This window comes from Pseudophryne corroboree, chromosome 2 (genome assembly GCF_028390025.1).
Source record: "Pseudophryne corroboree isolate aPseCor3 chromosome 2, aPseCor3.hap2, whole genome shotgun sequence".
NCBI classification, from domain to species: domain Eukaryota; kingdom Metazoa; phylum Chordata; class Amphibia; order Anura; family Myobatrachidae; genus Pseudophryne; species Pseudophryne corroboree.
In genome coordinates, this window is record NC_086445.1 from 204166876 (window position 1) to 204184425 (window position 17550).

General features: G+C 47.4%; 1 protein-coding gene across 2 annotated transcripts in view; it reads left to right on the forward strand.

Annotated features, from left to right (window-relative positions):
* The first annotated feature begins 278 nt into the window (after window positions 1–278).
* Window positions 279–17550, forward strand: part of GTF2H4 (general transcription factor IIH subunit 4) — a 194799-nt gene continuing 177527 nt past the window's right edge. The window contains exon 1 of one of the 2 annotated variants that reach the window (XM_063952239.1): window positions 279–425. The gene's annotated coding sequence lies outside the window, so the exon portion shown is untranslated. Of the gene's footprint in view, window positions 426–689; window positions 796–17550 lie in introns of those variants that run through there. The other variant, XM_063952237.1, reaches the window with a different exon arrangement.

Genomic DNA, 17550 nt, shown 5'->3' on the forward strand with positions numbered 1-17550 from the left:
TTTGGTCCATTATGTATAATTAGCGGCAGCGCAGCTAGCGACACAACTTAGCTCTGCCGCGGCCCCTGCAGCACATCAAGCCAGGGCGCGCGGGCAACACCCGTCTCAGGTAGCAGATCCGTCTCAGCAGGGGAGACCCAGGCCACAGATCAGCAGGGAACCTGTACAGGTGGTGCAGCGAGACGATGCCCCCCGGGGATAGCAGCACCGGCGGTCACAGCAGTGACGCTGACATCAACCAGGTCCGGGGTCAGTGTGTTAAGGGGTCGTGCCGGACTCTGACACAGTATGGGCCCTCCAGCGGGTAGGAGAGTGAGCGCTGCATAGGCCAGCACACCCCCAGCTCCAGCACCGCCGAGACTCCAGGGAGTCGGGACGGCAAACTTCAGAGCGGGGCGCCGCAGTGGTGAAGTCTTCAGCTGCAGGTGAGAGTAACGGCTCCTCCCGTAGCGATCCACAGCGGGGTGAGGGCCGCCCAGAGCACAGACAATCAAGCAGGGCAAGGGGGAACCGAAGGTCTGCAGCGATCCGGAATGTGGTGCGCTGCAGACCTTCGGTGCGCACCAGCCCCGGCCAGCGCACTAGCCGCGGTGCGCACCGGCCCCGGCCAGCGCAGCTCCCGCCGTACCGCAAGGAGATCTCCACCTGTCTCCCCCACCGCGCCGCGTCAAGCGTTGCCAGTAGCGATCGTGGGGTCAGTAGGTCCGTGGCCCCATCAAGAAAACCGTGGGTGCAGAGAGGGGGCTGAGACAAGGATCATCCACGGGTGCCCGCCACCCCCACACACCACAGCAGGTGGGTCCACCCGAGATCAATATTATACACCTCCGCAACTGGTGCCTGCAGCCGGGAGGATAATAAACTAAGAGCAGGGGATTGATGGAGTCGCCGGCAAGAACGCTACCCACAGCGTCTCAGGCATCCATAAGGGCCATCAGTATCGGTGGCCTGGCTCCGTTGATAAAAGTGTGCTCCCAGCTGATAGTAGGCTTAAAATGTCCCCAGAGACGAGTACCAGTCCCATAGGGGAAAGATATCGTACTGTATTGGTGAAATAAGCAGGATGATCCCGGATTTTAGAATCAGGTACTTGGAGCTCTGTTAAAATGCGGCCATGCTGGATGCCCCGCCCACCGGAAGTCTAAATTGTAGATTTTAATATAATTATTCTGATTACCAGTGGCACTATAAGTCACAGCAGGGTTACACCTCTTACAGTATGTCTAATATTAAGGTGTTCCCCCCTTTTAATATGAGGTGTGTGTCTGCTGCCTGTTCAGATAGATCTTTTACATATAGCATGGGGTAGGTGTAAGTGCTCATACTAATGATGTCACCTGTGGTGGCAAACAGAAAACAATGGGCCGTGTTACCTCAAGCTGTGTGGATACTGGTATTGGCATAAGGTAGTAAGTCTGGAGTGTCTGCACTTACGGTCTTTTTGCATGCCACTATGAACCAGACTCAAAATGAGCATCAGTAATGTTAATTCTCCCAAAAAAAGAAAAAATAATTAAGACCAACCATGGTGAAAGCACATTAAGGCACACCCATCTTAGTCTAGGACTGCAGATTCTCCAGTCATAAACATTACTCATCTAATCCACATCTGTTGTGGTCTCTCAGATAATTAACAGATTCTACAGGCCTACCCACCTGAGAATCCAGTAATGGTACAGATCTACGCAGACAGTCATTAAGAAATACAGTTTGTCATGATCCACACTACCCTGGCTGTTTGTCTTCATGTTTGTGGGAGCAACATAGTACAGAAAACCATTATTTGCTGGAATCTAGTACATGTTAACGTCAGGATATGATCAGCTAGTGCCTTAAGATACTTCTGGTTACTAATCAGGAGACATTCAACAATATAAAATCTATGTATTCATCAGTAGCACTATACTCAAAAGAAGAAGAAATTATACTGATCAGAGCCTCATCAGTAGCACTATACTCAAAAGAAGAAGAAATTATACTGATCAGAGCCTGCCCTCGGCATAGGCAAACTAGGCAATTGCCTAGAGCATTTGGAATGCCTATTCCAAGCCTAGGGCCGGCTCAGAGTTAGCTTGACACAGAGGACAGCAACGGGAATGGTGGACAGTACTGGCAGCTCTGCATTTGCTGTCCACTATAGGACCTCTCAGCTGGGTCATTCTTCAGAAAGTGAACATAAAGGCCCGTGCATCACACGCTTTAAACAAAAATTCCTTTTGAACTGGTCTGTTAAGAAAGTGTTGTTATATGAAAACTTAATTACTTAGTAGCAATGCCTTACCTTATCACTTAAGACCCACTAAAATCTTGGTATTTTGGAGAAGTATGCAGTTTGAATTTGTGTATCTGTGTAGCTGTCCCATGCATCACGGAGAATCGCCCAGCTAATCTGCAATGGAGCGGCAGCATATACAGCTGAGTTGGCAGCAGCAGGAGCGGAGAGCAGTGACTGGTGGCATCGGAGAGTAGCAAAAATGCTATTGAAAATGTATCTCCCAAAATAAGCAACGCAATTGTAGCGGATGCTAGAGGACCAGCAGCACCTCTAGTAACAAAACCTCCAAATGGAAGTTCCGGGAACGTGTTCTCCAAACGGGGGGAGGTGGGGAGTCGGGTGGAATATTGCACATAAAACCCCTGACAATGAGCAGGAACACATCCACCATTGACAAAGTTTAAAAGTTGGTGTTGCCTTGACCTTACAGTGTGGGACATCATTTGTAAAGGGCATTACTGTGTAGGGCATTATATGGTGCAAGGGACATTACTGTGTGGGGCTTAATATGGTGTAAGGGGCATTACTGTGTCGGGCATAATATGGTGCAAGGTGCATTCTTGTGTGGGGCATAATATGCTGCAAGGGGCATTAATGTGTGACGTAACATGAATACGGGACACTATAGTGTGATGTAATGTGAACAAGTTTGCACCACTGTGTACCTTTAGCCTTCTGTGCAGAAGGATTAGTATTTGGGAGAAAGGCAGTCTTAGCAGCCGCCAATTCAGACACCATTTTATTTAGGTCTTCCCCAAACAAAATGTCCCCCTTAAAGGAGAGTACTCCCAAGGTCTTTTTGAAGTCTAGGTCCACCTTCCATGACCTCAACCACAGAATTCAGACGTAGTCGATGCCTTGGCTGCCAACACACACGACTCAGAGGACGCCTCCTGAATGTAATAGCCGGCGGTGGTAATGTGAGACAGGTATTATTTGGCATTGTCAGATATATCCTCGGGCAGCTCTTCCTCTAATGCCTGAACCCATGCTTAAATTCCTTTTGCAGCCCAAGAGGCCGCAATAGTGGGTCTATGTACAGCACCTGTAAGGGAGTAAATAGATTTCAGGCATCCCTCCACGTGCTTATCTGTCGGTTCCTTCAGTGAAGTGACAGTGGTGACAGGCAGAGTGGACGACACCACTAGGCGGGTGTCATGAGAATCCACCAGCGGTGAATTTTCCCACTTGTTACATAACTCTCCAGGGAGAGGATAGCGAGCCAAGGCCCGTTTAGACAGAGGGAATTTGTTACCTGGATTAGACCAGGGCTCCTGCCTGATGTCCACCAAATGGTCAGAATGGGGTAATAGATTTTTGACCACCTTCTTCCGTTTAAACATATCAGTTTTCTTAGCCACAGTAGTGGAATCCTCATCATCAGTGATGTGTAGGGTTTGCTTAATAGCAACCACAAGGCCAGGGACATCAATTTGCAATGGAGAATCCTCGTCAGAAACACCTGATTCAGTGTCTGACAGGACAGTATGCTCCCCATCCTCTTCAGATGACACATCTGAGAGATTCGTGGATTGTGAGGAGGAAGCAGCCCGCTTAGATGACCCAGAGACACTAGAGTGACCTGGAGGAGATTTTTGCCTGACCAAGGAATGATTTAATTGCTGCAACTGGTTAGACAAATTTTCCACTCAAGGCGGATTAACCATAGGGAAAATTTGTGGCTGTAATGGCACGGGAGGTCCTATAGGGGGCGTAAGGCATTCCACCAGAGTACCCAGTAGGTTTGTGAATGCAGCCCAGGGTGGCTACTGATTGGTTACAGGAGCTGCGGACTGACTGGGAGATGAATGATACATAGTACACAGACCATCATACACAGCTTCCCCCTCTGGTAAATCGTTGGCGCATGCTCTGCATGATGCAGGAGCGTCCACAGACAAATGCAACAACAGAGCGAATTAGTACGATAAAGCCAGACAGAGTACAATACCTGCGAATAAATCCATTAGTATGTGACTGTAGACACAGTACACAACACCAGCGAATAAATCCAGTATTATGTGACTGAGTACATAGTAGAATACATGTAATAGGTAAATACTGTGACGCACTATATATATGACACTGACACACATAGTCCCTTAGGGTACAGAATATAGTGATAGATATATCTCGGAAACACTGAAAGTAAAACCATACAGCAGATAAAGGCACACACAGTCACAGGCAATGCAGATAATATGACAATAAAACAGCACTGAACTAGCATATATATATATATATATATATATATATATATATATACACACTCATACATATATATAAAACACAGCACGGTACTAGACCGGAGGTATATATCAGAATACTCGTACAGTATATCCTGTAATAGGTACTCTTTTTCTTAACTAACGCTGTCTGTATAAAGACATGTAGAATACTCAAGTAAAGTCACAGCGCTGTATAGAGGCGGCTTTACAAGGGAGACCTTGCCCTGCAGTTCCAGAGACTAGCCGCAGCTATGCTTATAAGATGGCGCCCAGCGTCTCAGTCAGGGAGTGAGGGAGAGGGCGAGGCAGCTCCAGGGCGGGAAAATCTGCAGTAGATGGCGCCCTGGGCCGGGGAGAGATTACAGGTCAAGCGCCAGCTCCCCTATGCTGGACTTCCACCCTAGGTACTAGAAAGCTTTATTAAATGTTGCGTTAGTACACCCGACCTGTGCTCTATTGCCCTTGTGGTCTAGAGGGGTCCCTGCTCGGTGACAGTGTCTGTGCCAGCGCCGCGTCCCGTCTCCCTAGTTCGTGGACGGAACATGATTTAATGGCGGATCCCGCCTGGGGAACCCTCTTACCTCCTACCCGTAGCAGCCATGCGAACCAGGAGAGCGACTGCGACTATGTGCTTAAAGCTGGAGCGTCTCCGTCGCAAGTACCCAGGAACAGGCCGCGGGAGCATGCAACATCACTTGGGAGGTGATGGAGCTGCAGCACTGAAGTGTCACCATGACATACAGCGCTGACAGTTCAGTTTTGAAAACTTTTCTGCCAGAAAAAGCTTTTTCAGGGCAGCCCAGTGCAGCCCACCTGTTAAGTGACCTGCTGCTGCAGACACCAACTCAAAACTGAGCTCACAGTGCCTGGAAGTGGGGTTATAGCGGAGGCCCCAATGCATCCTGGGACAGTGTAAAGCTTTAGCCTGTTGGTGCCTCTGGATCAAGATCCACTCTACACTCCGATGTTTCCCTGTGGAAAACAATGTAACTTGCTGCAGAAAATAAAATCTTGTTTTTTTAGAAGATGTTTCCAATGCACATCAAATATACTTGTGACAACAGGCAAGGCAATAACAAGCAACAACAAATGCAGTTAGCTTTGATCCAACAGAACTTGGAAGCATATCAGCAGGTTTAAGGTCATTTGAACACACAGAATAATCAAATTTAAGCTCCACAGCATTACTATGCAGCTATCATGCATGAATCATACTGTATATGTGTGTGTGTGTGTGTGTGTGTGTGTGTGTGTGTGTGTGTGTGTGTGTGTGTGTATGTATGTATGTATGTATGTATGTATTCAACATGTGAGAGGATCATGTTGGGGGTATGGCCATTCATCATGAGCCCGTTGCTCGTTTTGCTAGGGGTGTGCCCAACGTTTGTAAAGCGGCTTGGCTGCCCCCAGCCTCTCTCTGCAGTGTTTGGATATAGCCCACGTGTGCGATGATGGGACAGTATCTAAAAAGGGAACCGTGTTGCCAAAATCAGGACAGTTGCATACCTCCCAACATTGAAGTAGACGAAGGAGGGACATCTTGGCGCGCATAGCGCGCCCGCGGCCGAAAAGGGGATGTGGCCTGTGTATAAGGTGTGTGGCTTCGTGGAGGTCCCGCGATCGCGAGCCACGCCCCGTTTTCGCCACTGAGGGGGCATGGCCAGCGCTCTGTGAGCTGCTGGCATGCCCCCTCTCCCTCTAACTCACTGGAATAGACGCTGTGCGCACGCGCACAGCGTCTATTCACCGCTGTTCTGCTCTCAACTGAGCAGAGCAGTGAGTGATCAGGAGCCTCCCAACTGCCCCCACCCACCGCGGGACACTGCGGCCCGCGGGAGGGACAGCGGGACAGACCAAAAAAAACGGGACTGTCCCGCGAAAATCGGGACAGTTGGGAGGTATGCAGTTGGGAGGTATGTGTATCTATGTATATATATGTTAGTCTAGAGGCATTGGTGTAGCCTGATATCTTCATTTTGATTGGCAAATCACATTTCCCAACCACAGAGAGCAAGAACACTGCTCTGTTGCATGTAAACTAAAATAATGTATGATAAATAAATAACATGTAATATTATTACATCTTGCCCCAATCCACAAGGAATGTCCAGATCTGCTCTGTTGCTCGCATCAGATGCAGAAATGTTTTTCACATCTACAATCACTACCATCTTAATGAGCTGAGCTGTGAGTGAACCAATGCAAACAAATGCAACAAATATGGACACACTGGAAGTTTGCAGTCTCATAAATAATTGTTACAAATCCATTTGATGCACTTGGACTTCTTTCTTTTTTACTGCCTTTAGGAAAATGTTTGTTGTGGCTTCAAATTACCAGTAGATGGCATCATTGACCAAATAAAAAATTGAAGTGGAAGTAAATTCTGTCTTGCATGACTGCAGTAGGAACAGAGTTTTAACTTCTTTAATGTAAATAATTGTGTGTGTGTTTGCTTTGTAAGCTACAATTATGTATGCCCCGGGCCCCATTTATTATAACAAATCCAGAGTTTTAAGATTTGTCTCAGATAATGGGCCTAATTCAGAGGTGAATACAATGTTGATGTTGGACGTAGTGCCGCGATTTTCTGTCACTGTTCATGCATCAAAACCACACTGCACATGCACTGCGATTGGATAGCAATAGCACACGCATAGATTACTTACCTACCTTGGAGGTCTCCTCTCCACGAGAAGCCCAGAGAGGAGATGCGGCATGCCACTTCGGGGGCCAAGGCTGGGCTGTCAGTCAGTTGGTCCCGCTTCCAAAATGCTGTGATTCACGGGGTCGCGGGGAGAGGGCAGGCTAAATTATGCAAATTTGCGTCATTTAGATCATGCTCCCTCCATACGGCACAGCAACGTAATGTATAATCTCCTTATCCTGCCCTCTTCACTAGGAAGCAGTTGGGATGTGGGAGATATGGCCACTCTTCCGTGGGTGCGGGGGACTGCCCGAAAAGTTGAGAGTCACCCGCAACTTGCAGGGGCAGTAGGCAGGATTACCTGTGAGTGACATATAGTCAGTGTCTTGGGGAGGTAACGTGGGTGGCTAGAACAGAGCCGGCCCTAACCAATAAGATGCCCTAGGCAAGATTTTGGCTGGTGCCCCCTAGCACCACCGCTGGTTCTGCCTCTGATCTTGCACCTCTTTCCCAGCACCATCACCCCTCACCCATAGCAGTCCTGTTGGAGAAAGAGCGCTATATAAATAAAATTATTATTATTATTATTACCCCCTATATGTTAAATAGGAACAGTTCGCACATTTGACGCACAGCCCAAAAAGGGGCATCTTCTTGCTGAGAAGAGGCATGGCCACACATTAGTAACCCCAATTCCAATTACGCCACACAGTACTGCAACTTTATTCACATTTTATCTTGCGATAGTGTCCATAATTCATATTACATCCCACAGTAGTATCACTTTACCTTATAAACGTTACTCCTCACAGTAGAGCCCCTTATTCACATTACATCACACTGAATTGTTCCTTATTCACATTACACCACACCTTATTGCTCTTTATTCACATTAGAAGACACAGTAGTGCCACCTTATACACATAATGCCACACATTAGTAATGCATTTATACACAATTCCACACAGTATTACCCCTTACACATATGAGACACATTAATGTCCTTATAAACATAATGCACCTTACACATTATGACAACCTTTATTAATGTCCTTTTACACATAATGTCCCTTACACATATGCCACACATTATTAATGCCCTTATACACATAATGACACACATAGTGCCCCCTACATATTTGCTGCACATTATTAGTGCCCCTATACACTTAATGACACACATACAGTAGTACCCTGTTACACATATGCCGCACATTATTAATGCCCTTATACACATAATGACATACATAGTGGCCCTTTACACATATGTTGCACATTATTAATGCATTTCTCTATCGTCCTAGTGGATGCTGGGGTTCCTGAAAGGACCATGGGGAATAGCGGCTCCGCAGGAGACAGGGCACAAAAAGTAAAGCTTTACGATCAGGTGGTGTGTACTGGCTCCTCCCCCTATGACCCTCCTCCAAGCCCCAGTTAGATTTTTGTGCCCGGCCGAGAAGGGTGCAATCTAGGTGGCTCTCCTAAAGAGCTGCTTAGAAAAGTTTAGCTTAGGTTTTTTATTTTACAGTGAGTCCTGCTGGCAACAGGATCACTGCAACGAGGGACTTAGGGGAGAAGAAGTGAACTCACCTGCGTGCAGGATGGATTGGCTTCTTGGCTACTGGACATCAGCTCCAGAGGGACGATCACAGGTACAGCCTGGATGGTCACCGGAGCCTTGCCGCCGGCCCCCTTGCAGATGCTGAAGTAAGAAGAGGTCCAGAATCGGCGGCAGAAGACTCCTCAGTCTTCTAAAGGTAGCGCACAGCACTGCAGCTGTGCGCCATTTTCCTCTCAGCACACTTCACACGGCAGTCACTGAGGGTGCAGGGCGCTGGGAGGGGGGCGCCCTGGGAGGCAAATGAAAACCTATTTTGGCTAAAAATACCTCACATATAGCCTCCGGAGGCTATATGGAGATATTTAACCCCTGCCAGAATCCGTTAAGAGCGGGAGACGAGGCCGCCGAAAAAGGGGCGGGGCCTATCTCCTCAGCACACAGCGCCATTTTCCCTCACAGAAAGGCTGGAGGGAAGGCTCCCAGGCTCTCCCCTGCACTGCACTACAGAAACAGGGTTAAAACAGAGAGGGGGGGCACTAATTTGGCGTTAGAAATATATAATAAAGATGCTATAAGGGAAAACACTTATATAAGGTTGTCCCTATATAATTATAGCGTTTTTGGTGTGTGCTGGCAAACTCTCCCTCTGTCTCTCCAAAGGGCTAGTGGGTCCTGTCCTCTATCAGAGCATTCCCTGTGTGTGTGCTGTGTGTCGGTATGTGTGTGTCGACATGTATGAGGACGATGTTGGTGAGGAGGCGGAGCAATTGCCTGTAATGGTGATGTCACTCTCTAGGGAGTCGACACCGGAATGGATGGCTTATTTAGGGAATTACGTGATAATGTCAACACGCTGCAAGGTCGGTTGACGACATGAGACGGCCGACAAACAATTAGTACCGGTCCAGACGTCTCAAAAACACCGTCAGGGGTTTTAAAACGCCCGTTTACTTTAGTCGGTAGACACAGACAGGGACACTGAATCCAGTGTCGACGGTGAATAAACAAACGTATTCCTTATTAGGGCCACACGTTAAAGGCAATGAAGGAGGTGTTACATATTTCTGATACTACAAGTACCACAAAAGAGGGTATTATGTGGGATGTGAAAAAACTACCGTAGTTTTTCCTGAATCAGATAAATTAAATAAAGTGTGTGATGATGCGTGGGTTCCCCCCGATAGAAAATTAGGGGCGGTATACCCTTTCCCGCCAGAAGTTAGGGCGCGTTGGGAAACACCCCTTAGGGTGGCTAAGGCGCTCACACGCTTATCAAAACAAGTGGCGGTACCGTCTATAGATAGGGCCGTCCTCAAGGACCAGCTGACAGGAGGCTGGAAAATATCATAAAAAGTATATACACACATACTGGTGTTATACTGCGACCAGCGATCGCCTCAGCCTGGATGTGCAGAGCTGGGGTGGCTTGGTCGGATTCCCTGACTAAAAATATTGATACCCTTGACAGGGACAGTATTTTATTGACTATAGAGCATTTAAAGGATGCATTTCTATATATGCGAGATGCACAGAGGGATATTTGCACTCTGGCATCAAGAGTAAATGCGATGTCCATATCTGCCAGAAGATGTTATGGACACGACAGTGGTCAGGTGATGCAGATTCCAAACGGCACAAAGGTGTATTGCCGTATAAAGGAAGAGGAGTTATTTGGGGTCGGTCCATCGGACCTGGTGGCCACGGCAACTGCTGGAAAATCCACCGTTTTTACCCTAAGTCACATCTCTGCAGAAAAAGACACCGTCTTTTCAGCCTCAGTCCTTTCGTCCCTATAAGATCATATCTGCCCAGGGATAGAGGAAAGGGAAGAAGACTGCAGCAGGCAGCCCATTCCCAGGAACAGAAGCGTTCCACCGCTTCTGACAAGTTCTCAGCATGGCGCTGAGACCGTACAGGACCCCTGGATCCTACAAGTAGTATCCCAGGGGTACAGATTGGAATGTCGAGACGTTTCCCCTTCGCAGGCTCCTGAAGCCTGCTTTACCAAGGTCTCCCTCCGACAAGGAGGCAGTATGGGAAAAAATTCACAAGCTGTATTCCCAGCAGGTGATAATTAAATTACCTCTCCTACTACAAGAAAAGGGGTATTATTCCACATTATATTGTGGTACTGAAGCCAGAAGGCTAGGTGAGACTTATTCTAAAAAATTTTTGAACACTTACAAAGGTTCAAATCAAGATGGAGTCACTCAGAGCAGTGATAACGAACCAGGAAGAAGGGGACTATATAGTGTCCCGGGACATCAGGGATGCTTACCTCTATGTCCCAAATTTGCCCTTCTCACTAAGGGTACCTCAGGTTCGTGGTGCAGAACTGTCACTATCAGTTTCAGACGCTGCCGTTTGGATTGTCCACGGCACCCCGGGTCTTTACCAAGGTAATGGCCGAAATGATGATTCTTCTTCGAAGAAAAGGCGTCTTAATTATCCCTTACTTGGACGATCTCCTGATAAGGGCATAGTCCAGGGAACAGTTGGAGGTCGGAGTAGCACTATCTCGGATACTGCTACAACAGCACGGGTGGATTCTAAATATTCCAAAATCGCAGCTGATCCCGACGACACGTCTGCTGTGCCTAGGGATGATTCTGGACACAGTCCAGAAAAAGGTGTTTCTCCCGGAAGAGAAAGCCAGGGAGTTATCCGAGCTAGTCAGGAACCTCCTAAAAACAGTGCATCATTGCACAAGGGTCCTGGTAAAAATGGTGGCTTCCTACGAAGCAATTCCATTCGGCAGATTTCACGCAAGAACTTTTCAGTGGGATCTGCTGGACAAATGGTCCGGATCGCATCTTCAGATGCATCAGCGGATAACCCTATATCCAAGGACAAGGGTGTCTCTCCTGTGGTGGTTATAGAGTGCTCATCTTCTAGAGGGCCGCAGATTCGGCATTCAGGATTGGATGCTGGTGACCACGGAGCCCAGCCCGAGAGGCTGGGGAGCAGTCACACAAGGAAAAAATTTCCAGGGAGTGTGATCAAGTCTGGAGACTTTTCTCCACATAAATATACTGGAGCTAAGGGTAAATTTATAATGCTCTAAGCTTAGCAAGACCTCTGCTTCAAGGTCAGCCGGTATTGATCCAGTGGGAAAAACATCACGGCAGTCGCCCACGTAAACAGACAGGGCGACAAAAGAAGCAGGAGGGCAATGGCAAAAACTGCAAGGACTTTTCGCTGGGCGGAAAATCATGTGATAGCACTGTCAGCAGTGTTTCATCCCGGGAATGGAAACTGGGAAGCAGACTTCCTCAGCAGGCACGACCTCCACCCGGGAGAGTGGAAACTTCATCGGGAAGTTTTTTCCACATGATTGTAAACCGTTGGGAAATACCAAAGGTGGACATGATGGCGTCCCGTCTGAACAAAAAACGGGACAGGTATTGCGCCAGGTCAAGAGACCCTCAGGCAATAGCTGTGGACGTTCTGGTAACACCGTGGGTGTACCAGTCGGTGTATGTGTTCCCTCCTCTGCTTCTCATACCTAAGGTGCTGAGAATTATAAGACGTAGAGGAGTAAGAACTATACTCATGGCTCCGGATTGGCCAAGAAGGACTTGGTACCCGGAACTTCAAGAGATGCTTACAGAGGTCTTATGGCCTCTGCTGCTAAGAAGGGATTTGCTTCAGCAAGTACCATGTCTGTTCCAAGACTTACCGCAGCTGCGTTTGTCGGCATGGCGGTGGAACGCCGGATCCTAAGGGAAAAAGACATTCCGGAAGAGGTCATTCCTACCCTGGTCAAAGCCAGAAAGGAGGTGACCGCACAACATTATCACCACTTGTGGCGAAAATATGTTGCGTGGTGTGAGGCCAGGATGGCCCCACAAAGAAATTTCAACTCGGTCGTTTCCTGCATTTCCTGCAAACAGGAGTGTCTATGGGCCGCAAATTGGGGTCCATTAAGGTTCAAATTTCGGCCCTGTCGATTTTCTTCCAGAAAGAATTGGCTTCAGTTCCTGAAGTCCAGAAGTTTGTCAAGGGAGTATTGCATATACAACCCCCTTTTGTGCCTCCAGTGGCACTGTGGGATCTCAACGTAGTTCTGGGATTCCTCAAATCACATTGGTTTAAAACCAGTCAAATCTGTGGATTTGAAGCATCTCACATGAAAAGTGACCATGCTCTTGGCCCTGGCCTGGACCAGGCGAGTGTCAAATTGGTGGTTTTTTTCTCAAAAAAGCCCATATCTGTTTGTCCATTCGGACAGGGCAGAGCTGCGGACTCGTCCCCAGTTCTCTCCCTAAGGTGGTGTCAGTGTTTCACCTGAACCAGCTTATTGTGGTGCCTTGCACCTACTAGGGACTTGGAGGACTCCAAGTTGCTAGATGTTGTCAGGGCCCTGAAAATATGTTCCAGGACGGCTGGAGTCAGGAAAACTGACTTGCTGTTATCCTGTATGCACCCAACAAACTGGGTGCTCTTGCTTCTAAGCAGACTATTGCTAGTTGGATGTGTAATACAATTCAGCTTGCACATTCTGTGGCAGGCCTGCCACAGCCAAAATATGTAAATGCCCATTCCACAAGGAAGGTGGGCTCATCTTGGGCGGCTGCCCGAGGGGTCTCGGCTTTACAACTTTGCCGAGCGGTTATTTAGTCAGGGGCAAACACGTTTGTAAAATCCTACAAATTTGATACCCTGGCTAAGGAGGACCTGGAGTTCTCTCATTCGGTGCTGCAGAGTCATCCGCACTCTCCCGCCCGTTTGGGAGCTTTGGTATTATCCCCATGGTCCTTTCAGGAACCCCAGCATCCACTAGGACGATAGAGAAAATAAGAATTTACTTACCGATAATTCTATTTCTCGGAGTCCGTAGTGGATGCTGGGCGCCCATCCCAAGTGCGGATTGTCTGCAATACTTGTACATAGTTACAAAAATCGAGGTTATTATTGTTGTGAGCCATCTTTTCAGAGGCTCCGCTGTTATCATACTGTTAACTGGGTTCAGATCACAGGTTGTACAGTGTGATTGGTGTGGCTGGTATGAGTCTTACCCGGGATTCAAAATCCTTCCTTATTGTGTACGCTCGTCCGGGCACAGTACCTAACTGAGGCTTGGAGGAGGGTCATAGGGGGAGGAGCCAGTACACACCACCTGATCGTAAAGCTTTACTTTTTGTGCCCTGTCTCCTGCGGAGCCGCTATTCCCCATGGTCCTTTCAGGAACCCCAGCATCCACTACGGACTCCGAGAAATAGAATTATCGGTAAGTAAATTCTTATTTTTTACATGACACACATAATGCTCCTTACACATATTCCGAACACTACTGCACAACCAACCCACTCACATGCACACAGCACTCACACTTCCACTAACACTGAGACCTCTGCCTCTGCTTGGATACAGATGTGTCCTCACAAATCTTGCATCAATGCTAACGTTGGGCACCTTTTTTTTAATGAAAATGCATCTTATTTGCATTGCTATGTGGCTAGGATGCACAAGCAGCTTCTGCTGATTAAACTGATATTCAGCATGCCTATATACTGTGTGAGACTGTGGCTGTATCTGCATATGAAATGCTACATACAGAATATAGGCATGCCGCATATCATTTTAATCAGCAGAAGCTGCTGATGCCCCAAGGCATATCAAATGCCCTAGGCAATTGCCTAGTTTGCCTATGCCTAAGACCGGCTCTGGGCTAGAAAAACGCAGTTCCATTTTAGGAGCATCACCTAGTCAAATCCGTTCACAGCTGGAGAGGCCATGCCATCTTATGAGAGACGCTCAGTCTGAGACCGCATAGGGTTAATGTAATAGGGTGCGAGTTGCCATAGGTGTGGGACTTCAGTCAGGAAACCAGTGTAGTAGATAAAACATGGCAGGTTACAGCAGTGAATGGCAATACAAGGCAGCATTCTTTGATAAACGCATTTCAGCCTTCATCTAAGGACTTTTTTAAGAAGGTTAAATACATTACAATTGGTTGCATTTTCACCCAGAATATAAGCCTGGAGATTTGTATGCAAGTAAAAGCTTATTTATGTGCATATGTGTTTATTCTGAAGCTATGTCCAGCTGTACATTACTCGCTTTTATGCCAAGTGAGCATCAGGAGTAACAAGTGCATATATTCAGTATGTTCTACAATAGTAATAGCAAAAGTTCCATTGTCCTATTTGTATACAATAAAATAATGAGACAGAATGTTATATACTCGAGAAAGAAAAATTATCTGGGCAGTATTATTAGTTTGGGTGAAAGTAACATATTCCAATAATTATAATTATATACAAAAGTTAAAACCAACATCTGATGGTCTTCCCCTTTAAAAATTAAATGGAAATCATATAATGTAGCAGCCAAATGAATGATTTAAGAACTGTCAACTAGAGGGGACAATCTGTAATCAGTGTCACACCTGAGGGCTGAGGCTGACCTGGGGAAGCCTCAGGCGTAGGGGCTGACGTGTACTTGAACTGGGGAGGTAATACAGGATTCTTGGACATGCAAAAAACCTTAGCACCGATGCCCGAAGGCGTGACCACGACAACGGAGTAAAAGATAAAGTTTGTTTGTTAGACACTCAGTTCATAAACACCTTGGCAGTTCAGCAGAATGGTAAGCTCCACAGTAGAATGTGCAGGCACAGATGGCAGTACAGTTCCTTAGGCGCAATGGTAATAATATACTGTGGCAATGCAAACAGGATAAGCAAAGTCTCTGTAAGACCCGGAGATAATACGTCCGTTAGCCATAGATAACCACTGTAGTTGGGAACGAGCAGGTACTGACCAGCAGATGACACTCTGGAAGCTGGAGATGGTAATGATGCACAGGAGTTCAGATGAACACAGAAGAACTGCCGAAAATGCCGGACGGAACCGGCTCAGGATGTAAGATGCAGTGAAACTCACCGATGTTGAGAGAATCCGATGGTGAACTGTGGATCGATGTAGGAAGACCGATGGTGGTTGGGAGCAATACTGGAACACCACAGTGAGCTGGAAGTGATACTGGAACACCGCTGAAAGCTGGAAGCCGGTGATGAATCACTGCAGATCACTGAGAGCGATGTAGGGACACCACTGGAGTCAGGCAGCACGGCAGGTTGGAAACTGGTGCAGGTCTCTTTAAGTGGAGCGAGGTCACAGGAGCTGGAATACCTGGAAACTGCAAGCAGGAACATCCACTGACAGGAGAGACATCTAACACTGGGACAGACAACCAAAGCACGGACGATTAGGCAGCCTTGATGCAGGATATTTATACCAGCTGGGAAGCAGGTATTGGGTGAGCAACCAGGCAGAGTCCAGAGCACAGCGGATAGACTATGGAGAGTCATGTGATGAGGCCAAACATGGCTGCACCAATGTTTGGTTCTGGAGGGAAAGTCTGTTTGTACTTAGCATGTGGAACCCTGTAGTAATGGCGGTGGAGGCCGCGGAGGACAGGAGACGCCATCTATGGAAACAGGTGGAACATGCTGTGAAGTCGCCATGACAGCGCTGCCGTGATCGCTGAGGGGAGACTTAAGCGATGCTGTACAGCGTGCTGCACGCAGACTGCATAGGTGGAATCCAGGCTTGGAGCGTAGGGACAGTCTCCGAAGGCACTTAGAAGGTAAAAACGTGTGACTGATTATCCGGATCGTGACAATCAGCCAATGAGTAGCTGCTGATCATCGTCATCATCATCATCGATGTGCCTTAGTGCACCAGCCCTCCAGCACCCACGAACAATCAGTATATAAGCACCTGCGTCCAATTGGTTCTCAATTGCAATTACATGAAAATTACATTAAGCAGACTCAAATAAAAGTTAAGAGTTGTCAAATCTGGGTCAAGAGTTGTCAAAACTGTGATAATAAACTGCAAAACTCTTAGGGGGCGATTCAATTGTCTTACCCCGTGGCTGTCACTAGATGGCGTCCGACAAAGCAATTCATTTGTTGCTCAGTTCAGGTGCGAATAGCCGCAGGGAACACGTTTTAGGGAGTTTAGGCAGCCAGTGCTTTAGATGGGTTTAGCGGCTAAACCCAATACTTCTGGGCGTGCATGTGCTGTATGCATGCAGGGGACGGACAGACAACTGAGCACTCTGATGGTCGCCCATTATGTTTGGGCGCCCACAAAACAACTGAATTCTTACCTTAACAAATGTGCTTCACTATGGGGGTCATTCCGAGTTGTTCGCTCGCAAGCGGATTTTAGTAGATTTGCTCATGCTAAGCCGCCGCCTACTGGGAGTGAATCTTAGCATCTTAAAATTGCGAACGATGTATTCGCAATATTGCGATTACATACCTCGTAGCAGTTTCTGAGTAGCTCCAGACTTACTCGGCATCTGCGATCATTTCAGTGCTTGTCGTTCCTGGTTTGAAGTCACAAACACACCCAGCGTTCGCCCAGACACTCCCCCGTTTCTCCGGCCACTCCTGCGTTTTTTCCGGAAACGGTAGCGTTTTTTCCCACACGCCCATAAAACGGCCTGTTTCCGCCCAGTAACACCCATTTCCTGTCAATCACATTACGATCGCCAGAACGATGAAAAAGCCGTGAGTAAAATTCCTAACTGCATAGCAAATTTACTTGGCGCAGTCGCAGTGCGGACATTGCGCATGCGCATTAAGCGGAAAATCGCTGCGATGCGAAGATTTTTACCGAGCGAACCACTCGGAATGACCCCCATTATTCTGTATGATTTATATACAATCTTCGAGAGAGAATGCATCATTCAATTTATATGAGATCATTGTGATTTACGTCAAATGAGCCACAAAACTCTGCAGCGCTGTACTATTTATATAACAAATCACTCAAAAAAAACAGAACAAGAACCCAGATATTAATGCTTTTCATATCCTAGC